At 32.0% G+C, this 16,906-nt stretch overlaps 1 pseudogene; it reads left to right on the plus strand.

Moving 5' to 3' along the window:
- The window catches only part of LOC110645871 (G-type lectin S-receptor-like serine/threonine-protein kinase At4g27290), a 28,029-nt pseudogene that overhangs the window by 1,365 nt on the left and 9,758 nt on the right, over positions 1–16,906 (plus strand).

The raw sequence follows: 16,906 nt of genomic DNA on the forward strand, positions 1-16,906 counted from the left end.
ACACTTGTTATTTTAGGTGACATGAATTTTGGATATATCTTCATGGACCCAAATTCTGACCAGACTTAAAAATTTCGCGCTCTGACTCAATTTGAATAAAAAGTGAGGTCTCTGATGAAACAAAGGATTTGTGAGATATTTGTGAAACACATTGGGGTTAACGTTTGAAAAATTCTGAGTGATTGTATTTTGATTTTTTTCATCATAGTGAATTTTTTTCTCTCATATTGCTCGATGTATACCTTACGGTTGAATCACATAAACCTATGTTATTCTTTTCTCTTTTCTATATTGTATAATTATGCGATTATATGTGTGCTTTTAATTTACGTGCCTACTATAAAAATAGGCATTAACCATCTCTCTCTATGGGCTGCAATGAGTAGATTAGATTCCATTCCTTTTGTACTCTATGCTTTTTCATCACGTGGACTAAAGCCAAACAATATTCTATACTTCCAATACTTCTTTTTATAGTGTTAATTCATTTTATACTTGTAACATCCCTTACTCGGTCTACAGTGTAGTCGAGTAAGACATGCTACATTCAGTGCCCGAGCACCCTATCCTATCCTGTCGTATATAATATTAATTTTAATGTCTCTTTTATTTATAATATTCCATGTATAACTTTTTTTTTTATTACACCTTTTTTTGGAGACCCAAACAGAGTCCCCTTTGTTCTATTAGTGCATGGTAGGTTTCATGTTACCTGTTAAAACAATATATATCCATTTCATCTATTCATTCATCATATCACTTCTCATGCTCATATCAATTTCAAGAAAATAAATTACATTTCATTCATATAAAGTTTACATATACAATAATTTACAATTTATATATAATTCAAAATTATTTACATCATTTAATTACATACAATACTAAAATGCAAAATCTAATATGTACATGAGCCCTACCAAAAATATCTGATAAGGTGACAACCCATACTATAGCAGATCTGGTCCAAGTTCGGCCTAAGCTCTATTGCTGCTGCTGCTCTCCAGTACCTACGCTTGGTAAGAACTAACGCGCTAAGCATATTGCTTAGTGGTGCATAAATTGAAATAAAAATATCGAAATAATTTAAATAATTATCCTGCGTATATTATTATAAAGAAATATACAATTATATGAATTTACAATCTTTTATATGTTTATAAAACTTTGGAAGCAATTAAGTTAATCGGGATCTTTCTATTCATGTAATTTATATTTGGTTTTATATACTTCATATTAATGGTTTCTCATGTACTTGTTTAAGTTTAAATTTTTATTTCTCATAATTGTGCCTAAGTAACCTATGACAGACTATAAAGTCTAGATACATGGGAGTATACTAGTCAGACATCCGTATGTCTACCTAGTATACAATGGTTATATCAGGCATAAGGCCAGCGGACAGGCATAAAGCCAGTAGAACAATCATCTTAGATATATGTTGTCTGTTGATACGGTGTGTCCGCAAGTGCACAGGTCACAGTAGTATAGTTTTAAAAAAATGATATCGATCCCACAGGGAATTGTGCTTAAATTGGAAATAAAAGTATAAGCTAATTAGAATGACAAAAATTAAAGATGTAAAATGAAATTTGGAATTAAAATTGGTATTTGAGGAATTAAAACTAAATCAAACAATTAACTAAAATTAATTAAACTAGATTATCAAAAATTAATTTGAAATTTCTATTTATGAAATTGAGAGGAATTAAATCTAAATTCAATAAAAATTAAAGTGATTCTAGAGATTGGATTTTCAATATTGTTTGCATGTGGTTTATCCCTAATTTAGCCAAACACATGAGAATTGCAATTTTGAGGGAAATCAATTCTTAAATTTTTGAAACCTTTTTCAAGCATCTCAAAGTTGGTTTTCATTAAATCAAACCCTGTTTTCACGGTATTTCAAACCTAACAAAAACCCATTTAAAGCTCTAATTGATTTTTGGAAAGTTCCCCTTAATCCTCTTAGCTTATCTCTAACACCAAGAAAATAAAGTTTATTGCAAGATTATCTATCCCTAATATTCACTTTTCAGTCCATCTATTAAGGATTAAAGCTTAACTTAATGAGGGCCCATTCATCAAGCAAGGCAACAAGCTCACAAGCAATAAATCAAAATGTAACAAATCCCATTTAAATGGCTAAATCAGTTCAAAACCACAATACAAATCAATATTTACAAGCCCATCTCTAGAATCTCAAACAACTACTCACTAATCATAGTTTCAATACAAACCCAAATGTATAAATGAAGAAATAATGGAAATCTAAGTTAAGGAGTAGAAAAACCCAGAAATATGCAGCAGAATCTGCTGCAGAGAAGTGCAGAAAAAGAGCTCCTGCTGCTGCTGCAGAAATGGAACCCGTGCTTCCTCTTTCTCTCTTTCTTTTCTTGCCAAAAATGCCTCCCTTGCTCTCTTATGGAAAGAAAATGATAAAGGGGACTTTATATAGGTGAGGGGACTGCCCTAGAATGGGTAAAAAGTGGGAAGGTTCCAGAGAAAGTGAGGTAAAAAATCAGAGTAACGGAAATGCCACGTCAGCCATTTCCAGTAAAAGTGACATAAGCTGCATCGGTTGTGTCGCGGGTTGTGTCGCAATCTGCCTGAATATCTGACGCTCGACACAACCTGCGACATAAGCTAAATTGGTTGTGCTGCAGGTTGTGTCGCTCTCGGCCATTTTTTCTCAACTTTAAAAATTTTTGCAATTCAACTCTAATCTCCTCTAAATGGCTACTTTGATCAAATATACCAAATTTCTCCAAATTTAGCCTACAAAACAAATAAATTCCAAAAATTAGACTAAGAAGTGTGAAAATTATAAAATTGACTAAATATATGCTAATATCTATAATAATAGCTATGAACAAGGGTAAATTATGTGGAAAAATTATACCTAAATGATGATCTAAAATGCATGCATCATTTATCAATGATTATCTCTGTGGGCAGTACTGTAATATGTAGTCCCTAATTAGTATACCAATCCATCCAAGCTATATAAATTAGTCTAGGTGTACTTTGGGCAAAATAATGTTATTTCATACCTATAGTTTCATTAATTCATGTCATTTTTATGCTTAACAAAGTATTCTATTTTATTTCATATCATATGCTAAGTTATTTTATGAACCTTTCTCAAGGTCCATAATTTTGTAATTTCTAGAGTCTGTATTTATCTAATTAATTGGTCATATTATAGTCATTTTTAGGCCTAAGGTTCTTCATAGAAGTTGTTACCCTATGTCTTATAGTCACTAAAAAATTTTTATTACAATTTTTCAAGTTTTATAGAATTAATTATAGCCAAATCATTGGCCTGGACTCATGTACCCTGTGTCTTTAGGGTCCATGTTCATGTCAGTAGCTTTGATCTCCATTTTAGGGTTCTTATGTTCATAGTTTGGAGACTATGTCTAAAACAAAGTTGGAGCCCTATTTCTTAGGGTTCCAGATCAGTATGGCTCATCCTAATAGGAGTTTTCTACTGGTAGATATGACTAAATGAGTATTCTGGGGTCAAATGGTCACTTAGGATATTTCCAGAATTCACACACTGACTTAACCTAGTCAATTGACCTAGTTCCCTAGGTTTATGGGTTTTGGTCAAATCATCAATGTTGTAGATCTATGTTTTGTGGAAAGTGTGCCACTGGTTTCATTGGATTTGGGTTTTATAAACCAAGTTATGGCCATTTTGCCAAAACTGGTTGGGTGAGCTTTAGTCCAGAAAATTCTGGGCAAAATGGTGCAGGTCAGTTTGGTATCCTAACTTGAGTCAACAATATCATTTGGTTAGAGGCATTTCTGGGCTTAGTGTTCTCAATGAAAGTTGTAGTCCTATGTCTAATCTTTCTAATGGGTCATTCTGACCTTCCTAATGTGAGTTATGGCCATTTGAACATTTACTATTTATTTGGTCATTTTTCCAGGTCCAGATTAGGGTTACCCATATTCAAGCCAATTTTTGGCCAGGTTAGGGACAGTTTTTAGGCATGTTCTCTTCATGAAAAATGTGGTAAATTGTCCTAAGTTTCATCTCCAATTAGCCTCACACCAATTGGAGCAACATAACTCTACCTATGGCTATTTAATCTTGCTGGACTCATAGGTATAGAATTCCTACACATGAAACAACACTTCCAATCCTCAATTCCACCAAACTTTCAAACTTCAATTCACATTTATAGCACTTCAATTAGTCAACAAATGGTCTCAACATCATCAATTTCCAGTCACAACACAAAATTCTCAAAGTTAGGTCAAAACCCTAACTTAACATTTCTCAAATTCATGTAAACACATATCAAACTTATATCCAATCAATTTGTCTATTACATAAGCTCATTAATAACTCTAATAAACAATTTAATTCTATCAAAATCATCAAATCCCCACTCTTTTCATGGCTGTCGAAATTTGGTTATTTCCATACCCCTTGTTTTCTTTTAATTTCTTAACATTTACACTTAAGTTAGCATGGCTAAGCTAATTAAAGAAGAAAGAGATTTGTTTAAGCACTAACCTTTAAGTGCCACTTCTTGAACTTGTGCAAAACCTTAGAATTTCTTCACTTTAAGACAATCAAAAGCTTCCTCTTGGTGTGGGGGTTAACTTTAGTGAAGACAAACTAGAGTTTTGAGGTGAAGAAAGCATGGAAATTTAAGCTTGCTAAGAAGAAAAAAAAAATGGTGGAAGGTTTCTCATGGAGTTCGGCCACTTGAAATGGAGAGGAAGATGACCACTTTTTTCCTTTCTTCAATTATCTTATCTCTTATTCATATATAAGTTGTCTAATTTTAATTGGCTTTTTAATTTTAATGATATCATGCATGTTGTCATGCTTATGCAATAATTCATTTACATTTTAATTTTGTTTCTTTTCTTTTCTCTTCCCTTTTTCCATTTAATAATTCATATTTAAACTGATTTTTAATATTTTATTTTCTCTCATTTCACTTGAAATTCAGATCAAAATTCATCACTGAGGGTGAATTGACCATACTACCCTTCGTTGGACTTATCAAGTTATTTTTGGTCTGTACCGATAAATAAATTCTCTTGAATTTTCTTTGGTATTTTTAATGTCATTTGTGCCTCAGTAAACCTCTAATTAAGTCCTAAAAATTATTTCTTGGGATTCCTCACGGGTCTGGGGTCGGTATCTGTATTTATCGATACTTTCCCGTATGGTCACTTATCGCTGCGGTTCTGGCTCATTTAAACTAATTGCACTTCGTTTCTTTTTATTTTTCCTTCATTTTTCTTAATATTTATTCAGTCAATTTATGGCTCCTCACTCTAGTTTAATGTAGTTCTAGACATCCTAGCTGTCCTGACAAACATTAGTCATTAGAATAGTAGAATGTACTGACTACCTAAAGTGATGGCGTTACAATACTAATCTAAATAGGAATAATACTAAAATAAGATCCCTACATTATATAGGAAATAATCATCTATCTAATGGAGGAATTCAAACTAAAAGAGGGTCTTCTCCAAATCCCATAAGAATTCTGAATTCCGGTTACTTTTTTATTTCCTTTCTTTATCTTGATAGAATATCATGTGTAATGGTACGGTAAGTCTTTCAAATCAGATTATCCAATTTAGTGAAGTCATTATCCATATGAGAGATTAATTGAGAGGTGGGAAATAACGTTTCACATGTATGACTTCTCAAATAAAAAATGATGTACAAGAGATAGGAACAGAGTTAGACTCCATTGCATTGCTTTAAGTTGCTTCGCCCATCACGTGCTAAATGGACTTCTCAAGTGAATTGAATTAATGACTCCATTTAAAACTATTTACTCTCTTTATTTTAACCAAACTAACTACCTACTATTTTGAAAAATATGTCAGTTAATCTTGTATTTTTATTTCATTTATTCTTTAGTCCCTTCGGTTATTTTGGGTGCTAGTTTTAATTTTATTCAATCCTTGTAATTTAAAAAATACAATTATATAGTCTCTTTATGTATTGAATTATTAAGTCCCATAATAGTAATTTCTCTCATTTGAATACAGTGATTAATAGAAAACTTGATTTAAAATGGGACGGAGGGGCAAAAGAGTAAAAAAAAAAAAAAAACATACAAACACTAACTGTAATGCCTTCACCGTAGGTAGTCCGTACATTCCACTGTTTCGACGACTAATGTCTGTTTGGATAGTCAGAATATCTGGAACTACACTTAAACTATAGTGAGTAGACATAAATTGATGTAATAAATATTAAGAAAATATAGGAAAATAATTTTGAGACTTAATTAAAGGTTTATTTAGGTAAAAATGACATTAAAGGTGTTAAAGAAAAATGAGAGAAATTAAAATAATTAAAATAAATTAGAAGTATAAATTGATTTATGAAAATGAGAAAAGAAAGAAGAAGAAGAGAAAAGAAAAGAAAAGAAAAGAAATAGACTTATGACATTATAAAAAAAATTAAAGTACAATAAGTACATATATATATATATATGTATGTACTTATTGTACTTTAATTATATATAGACATAAGAGACAAAACTCACCTACTGAAGTCATCTTCTCCATTTCTTCTCTCTCTCCTTGGCCGACTCCATGGTTTCTTCTTCTACCATTTTTATAGCTTGAATCTCTCTTCATTCACTCACCAAAACTCATAGCCCCTTTTATTAAAAATTTAACCCACACCTAGATTAAGCAATTGGCAGCCACAAGGAGTAGAAATTTCAAGGTTTTAACAAACCCAAGAAATGGATTAAAGAGGTTAGTGCTTTTCTTCCTTCCTTTGTCTTTTAAATCCTTGAAAACGACTTGAGATAAGTAGGAATTGTAAGAAATTAAAAGGAAATTCATGAACTCATGATGTCACCAATTTCGGCAGCCAAGAAATTTGTTGGAGTTTGATGTACTCAAATGATGTAAATGAGTTTAAAGATAATGCTTGGTATGATTATATGTATGGGAAGTGAAAGGGATTGAACTGATTGAGTTTGAAACTTTGAAATTAGGGTTTGTGTACATGAATTGGGGATTTTGTATAGTTGCTTGAAATTGACCTAATTAAGATGAAATTGTTTCTTATATAAGTGTTATGTGTGCAAATTGAAGTAAGGAAGTTGGAGGAAATTGAAAAATTGGGAGTATTTTTCTTTGTAGGTTTGGGACTCATTGAGTTCAGCTTGAGTTTTGAGCCATAATTGAATGTGAGTTGCTCTAATTGGTAAGAGGCCAATTGAAGGTGAAACTAGACCCAAGACACTCCATATTCCATGAAGAAACCATGCCCAAATTTTATCCAAAACTTGACCTAAATAATGTCCCAATCCAGATGACCATGCATAGAACCCATAAAATGACCAAATGAACAGTACGCATTCATTTGGTCATAACTCCCTCTAAACTGGTCAAAATGACCTGAAATTTAGACAATTGGAAAGCTTAGATATAGGGCTACAATTTTCATGAAGACGACAGAGCTCAGAAATGCCTTAAACCAAACCAAATTGCTGGCCCAAGTGGGATCACAAAGCTGTCTAAAACTAGGTTGCCCAGAAAATGCAAGAGCTTACACGGGTCTAAGTACACGGCCTGTGTACTTTTATTCTTATGGAAGTTCTTCAAGCCTGACCCGGAAGAGACTTACATAGGTCCAGGGATATTACACGGGTCGAGGTACAGGACCCGTGTACTTTGCTTCTTCCTCAGCTCTTCTGAATTTCTTCTGGCAGAATCTTATACGGGTCCGTGGCTGTTCTTACACGACCTGTGTATTTTGTATCAACAGTAATTCTCAGTCTTTTGACCTCTCCAAGCTTCCCTTCGCACTCCTATGCTCTGAGACTTTTCCAAAACTCCTGAAATACTGCAGAAATATGGAATTTAGAGCCTGGCACTAGAATTTACAAAAGTTAATGAAATCAATAACTATGCATGAGATTACTATTCTAAATGCCATGAAATATTATACAAGTGTATCATTATGGTTATTCTACCATAACTTGAGTTCTAAAAACTTAATTGACATGATTCAAAAGGAAAAATAAAGACAAGACATAGAGGAACAACTTTCATGGAGGAAGTGTGGCCAAACAGTGGCTACAAACTGATCAAATGAATAGGTAAAAGTAAGACACAAAAACTGAACCTAAAGAAAGGTTCACGAGATAAATTATCTTATGGTAGGAATTTAACCCTAATAAGCCGATAAATATTAAATCACATGAAAGAGGTATGTGAGACTTATTTTCTCACTATAAAGTGACATGAACATTTCTAATAAATAAGTAATAATGTTTAATTGCCCATAGTATACCTAGACATATTTATTTAATTTAGATCGATTGGTATACCAATTAGGGACTATAGATAACAGTACTGCCCATAAGAATAATCATTAACGGATAAAATCTGTTTAATATGATTGTTCTACAGGCCTTATGCCTGCCCGTTGGCCATTGTGCCTAATATTATATCGGGCTTAAATGCCTGCCCGCAGGCTTCATGCCTGACAAGACCGACGTATACTAAATAGACATATGACTGTCTAACTAGTATACTCCCGTGTATCCAACTTTTATAATTTGTTATAGGTTTTTTGGGCACTGATAATAATTAATTAAGACTGAATATATAATAAGTAAACAGAAAAGATCCCAATAAATTTAATTATTTCCAAAGTGAAATAAAATTGTAAACGACCTAGATATTATGAATTGTTATATGGAATTATTATTATTTTTAATTATTTAGTTATGGTTATTTTAAATTATACATCACTAAGCGTTATGCTTAGTGCGTTGATTTTTCCATCGCGTAGGTATAGGAAACCAGTCCTAACAGCAACAGTAGTGCTCATACAGAGGCCGATCAGATTTGCCAATGTCAACTAGTCACCTCGACAGTTGTAATTTTGTTGGTAGGGCCCATGTATGTCTAGATTTTGTCTTTTTGTTCATTGTACATGAACACATGATGTATTTCATTTTGGATTGTAATTAAATTTTGAGACTGTACTTAAACTTGTAAATTATTGTCTATGAATTTCTATATGAATGCAATAGACGATACCCTTTTGAGATCTTATAAATAATTGTGAATGATATGATACAATAGAATATGATATGGAAATGTGTTAAATGAATATGAACCTATTAACAGGTAATTAGTGGAACCCGCCAGATGCTAACAAAATAGAGGAGGCTCTGTCCAGGTCTCCATAGGAATAAGTTGTAGTTAAAAAAAAAAAAAATTTCTACACCTAGATTACCTGTTTTTAAACGATATTAAAAATTTACAATGGATATGATAAGACAAGATAGGATGATCCGGTACCGAATGTGGCACTTCTTGCTCGGCTATACAGTAGACGGGCAAAGGGCGTCACACTAACTAATGTATTTTTCAAAATAGAATAACTAGGTATTAGTTTCGTTAAAATAGAGGATTAAATAGTAATTTTTCCTTTTTTTTATGTGGTTATGCCACATGTTAGATGATGGCATTTTTTTGAAGTTATGCAGAAAATAAAATGTTTTTGTTGAAAAAAACAAAGGATGAAAGAACTAGAAATAATTTGCAGCAACGACAAAACAAAAATTTTCTCAACAACAACAAAAGAGGCAATTCAATTCTCAAAAGCAGAGATATACAAATAGAAAAAATGTAGACAAAAGCTCATTTCTTATTCTTTTTCTCCTTTATTTTCTTCATTCTCTTTTCACACAACTCTCTAGCACACTCATTTTCTCTATTTTCCTTGCTACAACAACCTTACTTTTATATAAGAAGAGAAAAGCTTTCCTAGTAAACAACCACACACCTAACACTAAAAATTTTTGACTTTTATGCTAGAAACAATTTATCTATTATTGTGTGGAGTAACCATTCAAATGTACTAGTAAGGACATGAAATGTTATTGAGATGAAAATATTTCTTTGACTAACTTATTAATGATTTTTTTTTTCTGCTTTTAGCTGCTAAAAATGGAGTGGGATCTAATCACAAGAGACAAGTGAAAATACTAGCAGGCTTAGTATCATTAATAGGAATGCTACTACTTTGCCTGGGTTTATGCTTTTTCACATTGAAGAAGAAGAAGAAAAATCAAAATAAACAAGGTAGACCAGGTGAGTTGCATTGCCCACAATTCACTTCTCCAGTTTGCTTATAGATGTAGTGTGCAAAAAAAAAAAAAAGAAACTGCTTTATATGTGTTACATGTAGGATGCTAAATAATCTATTTTTATTCTTTCAGCAAGTTAAACTAAATAGAGAATGTGACGTAAAGAAAGACTGCTCCTTTTTTTTATTACATATGAAGAGGGGGGGGGGGGGTGTTGGGTTGGTATGAGGGTAGTTGAATCTGAGTTGCCTAGTCTAACATATATGTAGCTATCTAGCCTCTACGCTATGCCCACTGATGCGTGAATCCGCAAGTATACGGGTCGTATCAAGTAATAGAGTGATAAGTAAAGTATCGTTCCCACGAGAAATTGTGTTTGAGTACTAGACTATGGTTGTTTTGATTATTTAAACTAATGACAATTTGTAAGAACTAAATTTAATAAATGCAGCAATTTAAGTGGAAAATAAAGAAAATAGGCAATGGGTAATGTAAATAAAGTGTTAATCTAAGCAAAAATTAACTAAATTAATAATGGGCAAGCAAAAACAAAGACTAATTAATAGTAAAATTGATTCCAAAGTTGGGGTTTATAAATTAAGTCTATTGGAATTTGTCTTGGGTCATCTAATTTTAAAAGAAAATAGAGTTTGAAGGTGATTGATTCTAAAATCCTTTGATATCTTTTTCAAGTAAACCAAAGAGTATTTTAAGAAAACCAAATCTACTTTCGTACGATATTTGATTAACTTAAAACCCATTAAGTTTTGTAATCAATCAATGAATCCTCTTAAAACTCTAGTTTATTTCTAAATCTAGGGGATTTAAAGTTCTAATCCTTGATTATCTATCAATGATTTTCACCTTTCGGTCCTTCAATCAAAGATTAAAAACTATACTCAATGGGATCCAACATTAGGTAAGTCATAAAGCACACAAGGAAAAGAATCAAAACTCATATTTATATAAATCTAGATAAAACCCAATCTAAATCCACAAACAGATTCAAGATAGTACAACCCAACTCTGAAATCTTAGAAAAACTATTCTATCATGATAAAATTTACAAGAGGAAATGATAAAACTAGCAAAAGAAACATAAAAATAGACTAAGAAATAGAAAAACCCAGGGGAAGGAGAGCCCAAAACTCTGAAAAACTGCAGGTGGATATCACTTGGTAGCAGCTCTCCAGCAGAAATGGTGTGCTCCTTCTCCTTCTTATTCTTTCTTGCATTTTTTTTTCGTTGTTCTCCCTTTCTCCTCACTTCTTCTTGTGGTAAAAAACTAGAAAATGATGCTTTTATATGGTCCCAAAAGTTGCCCTAAAAATGGATAAGAGCTAAGGAATGGATAGGAAATAAGGTGTAAAAATATCTAGGTCAGCAAGGCTGTTCACGTTCTGGGCAGTCTGCTTAGGATACTACTTACTCTAAGCAACATCTTCAGCAATTTTCGGCCTCTGCATGCACTGTCTGCTTAAGGTTAAGCAGACCCTTAGCAAATCTCGACAGGTTTTGGGAAGAAAGCTTGAATGTGTTGGATTTAAGCTATGCTTGACTTGCGACTTGCCCAGGCTTAAAGTTAAGCAATATGACATACCATGAGCAATATCATAAGCATAGTCTCAAGCAAATTTTGGCCAACTTGAACTTTCAAGGATTGATTTCTTCAACTTTCCTCCATGCTTAGGGGACCCCAAATTTCTTCAAATCACTTCCTAATGCACTCATTGACCCTCAATTTGCCACGAAAACCTATTAAAAACAACAAAATTACAAAAATCAAATATAAAGTAACTAAAGTTAACAAATAAGCTAAAATAAAGTTAAAAACATAAAATATACTAAAATATAAGGGCAAAATGGATGCAAAACTATTCTAAAATGCCTATATGAAATGAGTGTAACAAATTCCCCTAAACTCAAACATTTGCTTGTCCTCAAGCAAATTAAAAACAATTAATGTAATTTGGGGTACCTTCCCTTAAATTCATAAAAGTTACTTATCCAAGCTCTCAAGCTTACCTTTAGCCACCAACAAACAATATACCCATTTTCAAGATACAAAGAATTCGATTCTTACCAAAGTTATCACCGCTTAGCCTTTGGTCAATTATTCATATCATCAAGCCCAAATCAATCAATCACAAAGAATAATCATGCCTAAATAGACTTTAGAGCAATCCATAAACTAAAGTGTCTCAAATAATGATGGAAGTAAATGAATGGATGAATGATATCCCAATCCCATAGGCAATTCTCCTATTCCAATCTCCACTAATATAGCAAAACACCATCAAAAGATCAAAAGAACTTTCAAGGGTTGTAATGGGGCTAAGGGGGTGATAATATGGCTAACAAGGAAAAGATAAAGGTAACAAAACATGAGAATAATCAAATTATTAAAAGATCAAGACACACAACTCTTTTTTTTTTTTTTTTATCAAATGGGAGAAGGAACTTTACAACTATTTACTAATGCTAGCATATAATTTTGAAGCTTTTAGAGAGACTAAATAAATAACATTGACTTTGAATTACAGTTGTCCCTTTTAATTCACCCTCAAACTCATTTCTTTGTGTACTTGGCTGGTGAATTACTTTACATACCATAATTGAATTTGCTAACATTTTTAGTTTAGTCACTTCTCCCAACAAATTATTATATATTTTTCTTTGTCTTTTTTTTTTTCATTTTTTTCTTTTTTTTCTTTTTTCTTTTTTAATTTTTCTATTATTTTTTAAGTGTATCTATCACTCAAAGAATTATTCTCATGAAGGGTAGGTAAGTGTTTGGGTTTATGGCTAGGCAATAATGAGGATTCCAAAGAAATAAAAGGGATAAATATAGGCTCAAATTGGTTCTAAAGGGAAATTTTAAAGTGAGGTTGGTTAAGGCTAAAATGCGGGTTTAAAATCCAAAGAATACCTAGATCATTTCTTTTTAAAGTGCATGCTATAATTTTGCCTTGAAAGGTTTAGAAGGATTGTTCTAGGATTGTTGAGACATCAATTAGCTACTTTTTACCGTAGAGTTTTCTCTAGGCACTCAAACTCAATGCAATTGATTGGATGGTCCTTGACTAAGAAGATATAAACTAAGGCAAGAATCTAATAACCTTGCATCTATCCAGAACTTTCAATCTATCAAACCCTTCTAAAAGTAAGCTCATTTGCTCATCAAAACAACTCTCAATCCTCTAAGGACAAGGTAAAAATTTATTTTTATGATATGCATGATCCTAAAATGAATGCATAAATCAAATTAAAACTAAGTGTAATCTATATGAAAGCTATATGCAAGTGTACGTGTATGAGTATAGACATATGTGTGGTATAAGTATAAGTATATGGATTAACTATATATGAATGAATGAAATGCAATAAATGAATGAATGAAAATACTAAAAAAAAATTTTTTAAATTCTACAAAAATTTTGCCCTAACCCCCAAACTCAAATGAGACATTGTCCTCAATGTCTAAAATGAATACAAAGATGGGCAAAATTGTGTGAACTAATCAATTAATGAAATATATATAATTAGGAATTAAATCAATATAAGCTCAAGAATTCCAAAATTTAGCTCAAAATGATATTAACAATGAAGCTTTAGAGAGAAAAATGTGAAAAAGTATCACAAATGTATGAATTTACACTGCTTAAGAAATTGCTTAAGATGTTGCTTAGGGTTAAGCATGAATTGCATAGGGTAAGCAAAACCTTCAGCAAATTTCGGCTGGTCTATTTAAAAACAGAGATTTTGCTCACTAAAAACATTCCAAATACTACCAAAGGGCTATCCTGATCTCTAGCATATACCCAAAGCACACTTACACAAAAAACTAAAAACTCAACCCAAAAACTTCCACAAACTAGTAAAACATATTCTGAAAATGCAAATTTAAGAGTTAAGTAGCTCAAATTTAAGCACATTCTGTAAGAAATTATGCAGACATGAAATCCATAATAAATTAAAACTAAAATTCAACAACTATATATGCAATATCAATAGCTGAAATTCACATCAAGCACTAAATCTGCATTAACAACTATATCAGCAATAAGAAATATCAGCAACAAGAACAGCAACACCTAAAATAATATAAACAATAGCATGAAAATTTGCTATCAAACAAAAACACCATATATACCAGAAAGTCAAAATTGCAACAAACATAATTTGGCACTCTAATAAAGCTCAAACTAGTCCAAAATATCAAAATTAATCCTCACTCAAGTTGCATTCAACCAAATACAAAAAGTTATATATTTGAACATGAATCATCACTCAATTTTCCAATATCAGTAATGTAACACAAATTTAAGAAAGTTACTGTTCATAGAGAAACAAAAGTGCAAAATTTCTTCCCTTAAACAGCTGCATTGCATTTCTTGTCTTTTGCAACAAATTTCAACTTGCTCTATCTTCATAAATAACCTATAAAAGATAAACAAATGTCACTTTTGAGTTGAATGAGGTAAAACTAAAAAACTCAAAAAAAGAGAACAAACAAACTACTAAAAGTAAACTTGGGTTGCCTCCCAAAAAGTGCTTGTTTAAGGTCATTAGCTTGACCCCTTCAAATATGCCAATAAAAAAGTGGCTTCCTTCCCTAATAATTATCATATAATATGACATATGGGTCTTGATGTAAAGTGCCCTCAAGATTGGCTAGATTTGAAGCAAATTTGCATGTAGCATGAATAACACTTAGAGTTGAATCACATGCTTGAGTTGAAAAAAGCTTTAGCTTATGGAGGATATAAAATGATGAAGGAGGTATCCATGAGAGAAAAGGTTCTTCTGGTGGTGTATGTGAAAGATCCATCAATGAGCTCAAGTTGATGGTTTTATCAATTTCCTTAACCACTAACTTCATTTCTGACTCATTTCCATATAAGTCCTCTTCTAATGACCCTCCAAGGATAAAAGAGTTGTTTTCTTCAACTTTAAGTTCTATTTCTTTTTCAAGTAACTCATTTTCTTGTGGAAACTCTATTGGTAACTCATCTTCAAGGGATTTTTCTTTTTCTGATTGAGGCTCCACTTCTTCTGCAGATTCAAATTCCCATGAAGCATTGTCATAGCTTAACCATCGTCCCTACCTTGAGTATTTTGTTCCTCCTCATAAACTCCATTCATCACCTTAATTGATAGCTCATTTTTTTTCATTGATGTTTCAAGATCATCCAATTTAGCTACCATCTCTTTAAGTTTCATTCCTTGGTCTTCTTGAATTTTCAATAATTGGTTAAAGAGATTTTCAAATTTATCTTCTGCCTCTTCATATCCTACTCCCTTCTCTTCTTCAAACTCAAATGGTTGGTGTGAAATATTGGGTTGCTTATCGTATGGGGGATATTGGTGACTCCAGCCCTGCAGTGAAGGGTCCCAATGCCAATGGTAATCAAAAATTGCCATGTCATTCAACAAGTGAATGGCATCTTCATGATCTCTTTAAAGAACATGATCACCAGTTGCCCAAGCTCCATAATCTACCAATTTCTTGTCGCTTCATCCAAACCATCATAGAAACAGAGAATAAGAGACTGATTTGAAAGGTTATGGTGGAAAATCTCTCTACCATATCATTAAATCTTCCCCAAGCAGCATAAAAGGGCTCCAAGTGCAATTGAGTAAAACTTGTGAAGACTTATATATGAAACATTTTTAAATACCTCACAAGATAAGCAAATGGAAACAAAATTAGAAATATAAAAGAAAATTTTAAAAAAGAAAAATACAAAGTAAAGTAATAATAAAAGAAAATTAAAAAGAAAATGTCTAAATTAATCAAACAACCAAATCATCTAATATCAAACAACAATTCCCCAGCAACGGCGTCAAAAACTTGATGCGTGAATCCGTAAATATACTGGTCGTATCAAGTAATAGAGTAATAAGTAAAGTATCGTTCCCAAGAGAAATTGTGTTTGAGTACTATACTATGGTTGTTTCGATTATTTAGACTAATGACAATTTGTAAGAACTAAATTTACTAAATGCAGCAATTTAAGTGGAAAATAAAGAAAATAGGCAATGGGTAATGTAAATAAAATGTTAATCTAAGCAAAAATTAACTAAATTAATAATGGGCAAGCAAAAACAAAGACTAATTAATAGTAAAATTGATTCCAAAGTTGGAGTTTATGAATTAAGTCTATTGGGATTTGTCTTGGGTTATCCAATTTTAAAAGAAAATAGAGTTTAAAGGTGATTGATTCTAAAATCCTTTGATATCTTTTTCAAGCAAACCAAAGAGTATTTTAAGAAAACCAAACCTACTTTCGTACGATATTTGATAAACTTAAAACCCATTAAGTTTTGTAATCAATCAATGAATCCTCTTAAAACCCTAGTTTATTTCTAAATCTAGGGGATTTCAAGTTCTAATCCTTGATTATCTATCAATGATTTTCACCTTTCGGTCCTTCAATCAAAGATTAAAAACTAGACCCAATGGGATCCAACATTAGGTAAGTCATAAAGCACACAAGGAAAAGAATCAAAACTCATATTTATATAAATCTAGATAAAACCCAATCCAAATCCACAAATAGATTCAAAATAGTACAACCCAACTCTAAAATCTTAGAAAAACTATTCTATCATGATAAAATTTATAAGAGGAAATGATAAAACTAGCAAAAGAAACATAAAAATAGACTAAGAAATAGAAAAACCCAGGGGAATGAGAGCCCAAAACTCTGAAAAACTACAGGTGGACATCACTTGGCAGCAGCTCTCCAGCAGAAATGGTGTGTTCCTTCTCCTTCTTATTCTTTCTT

This window comes from Hevea brasiliensis, chromosome 4, assembly GCF_030052815.1.
Source record: "Hevea brasiliensis isolate MT/VB/25A 57/8 chromosome 4, ASM3005281v1, whole genome shotgun sequence".
Classification (NCBI taxonomy): Eukaryota; Viridiplantae; Streptophyta; class Magnoliopsida; order Malpighiales; family Euphorbiaceae; genus Hevea; species Hevea brasiliensis.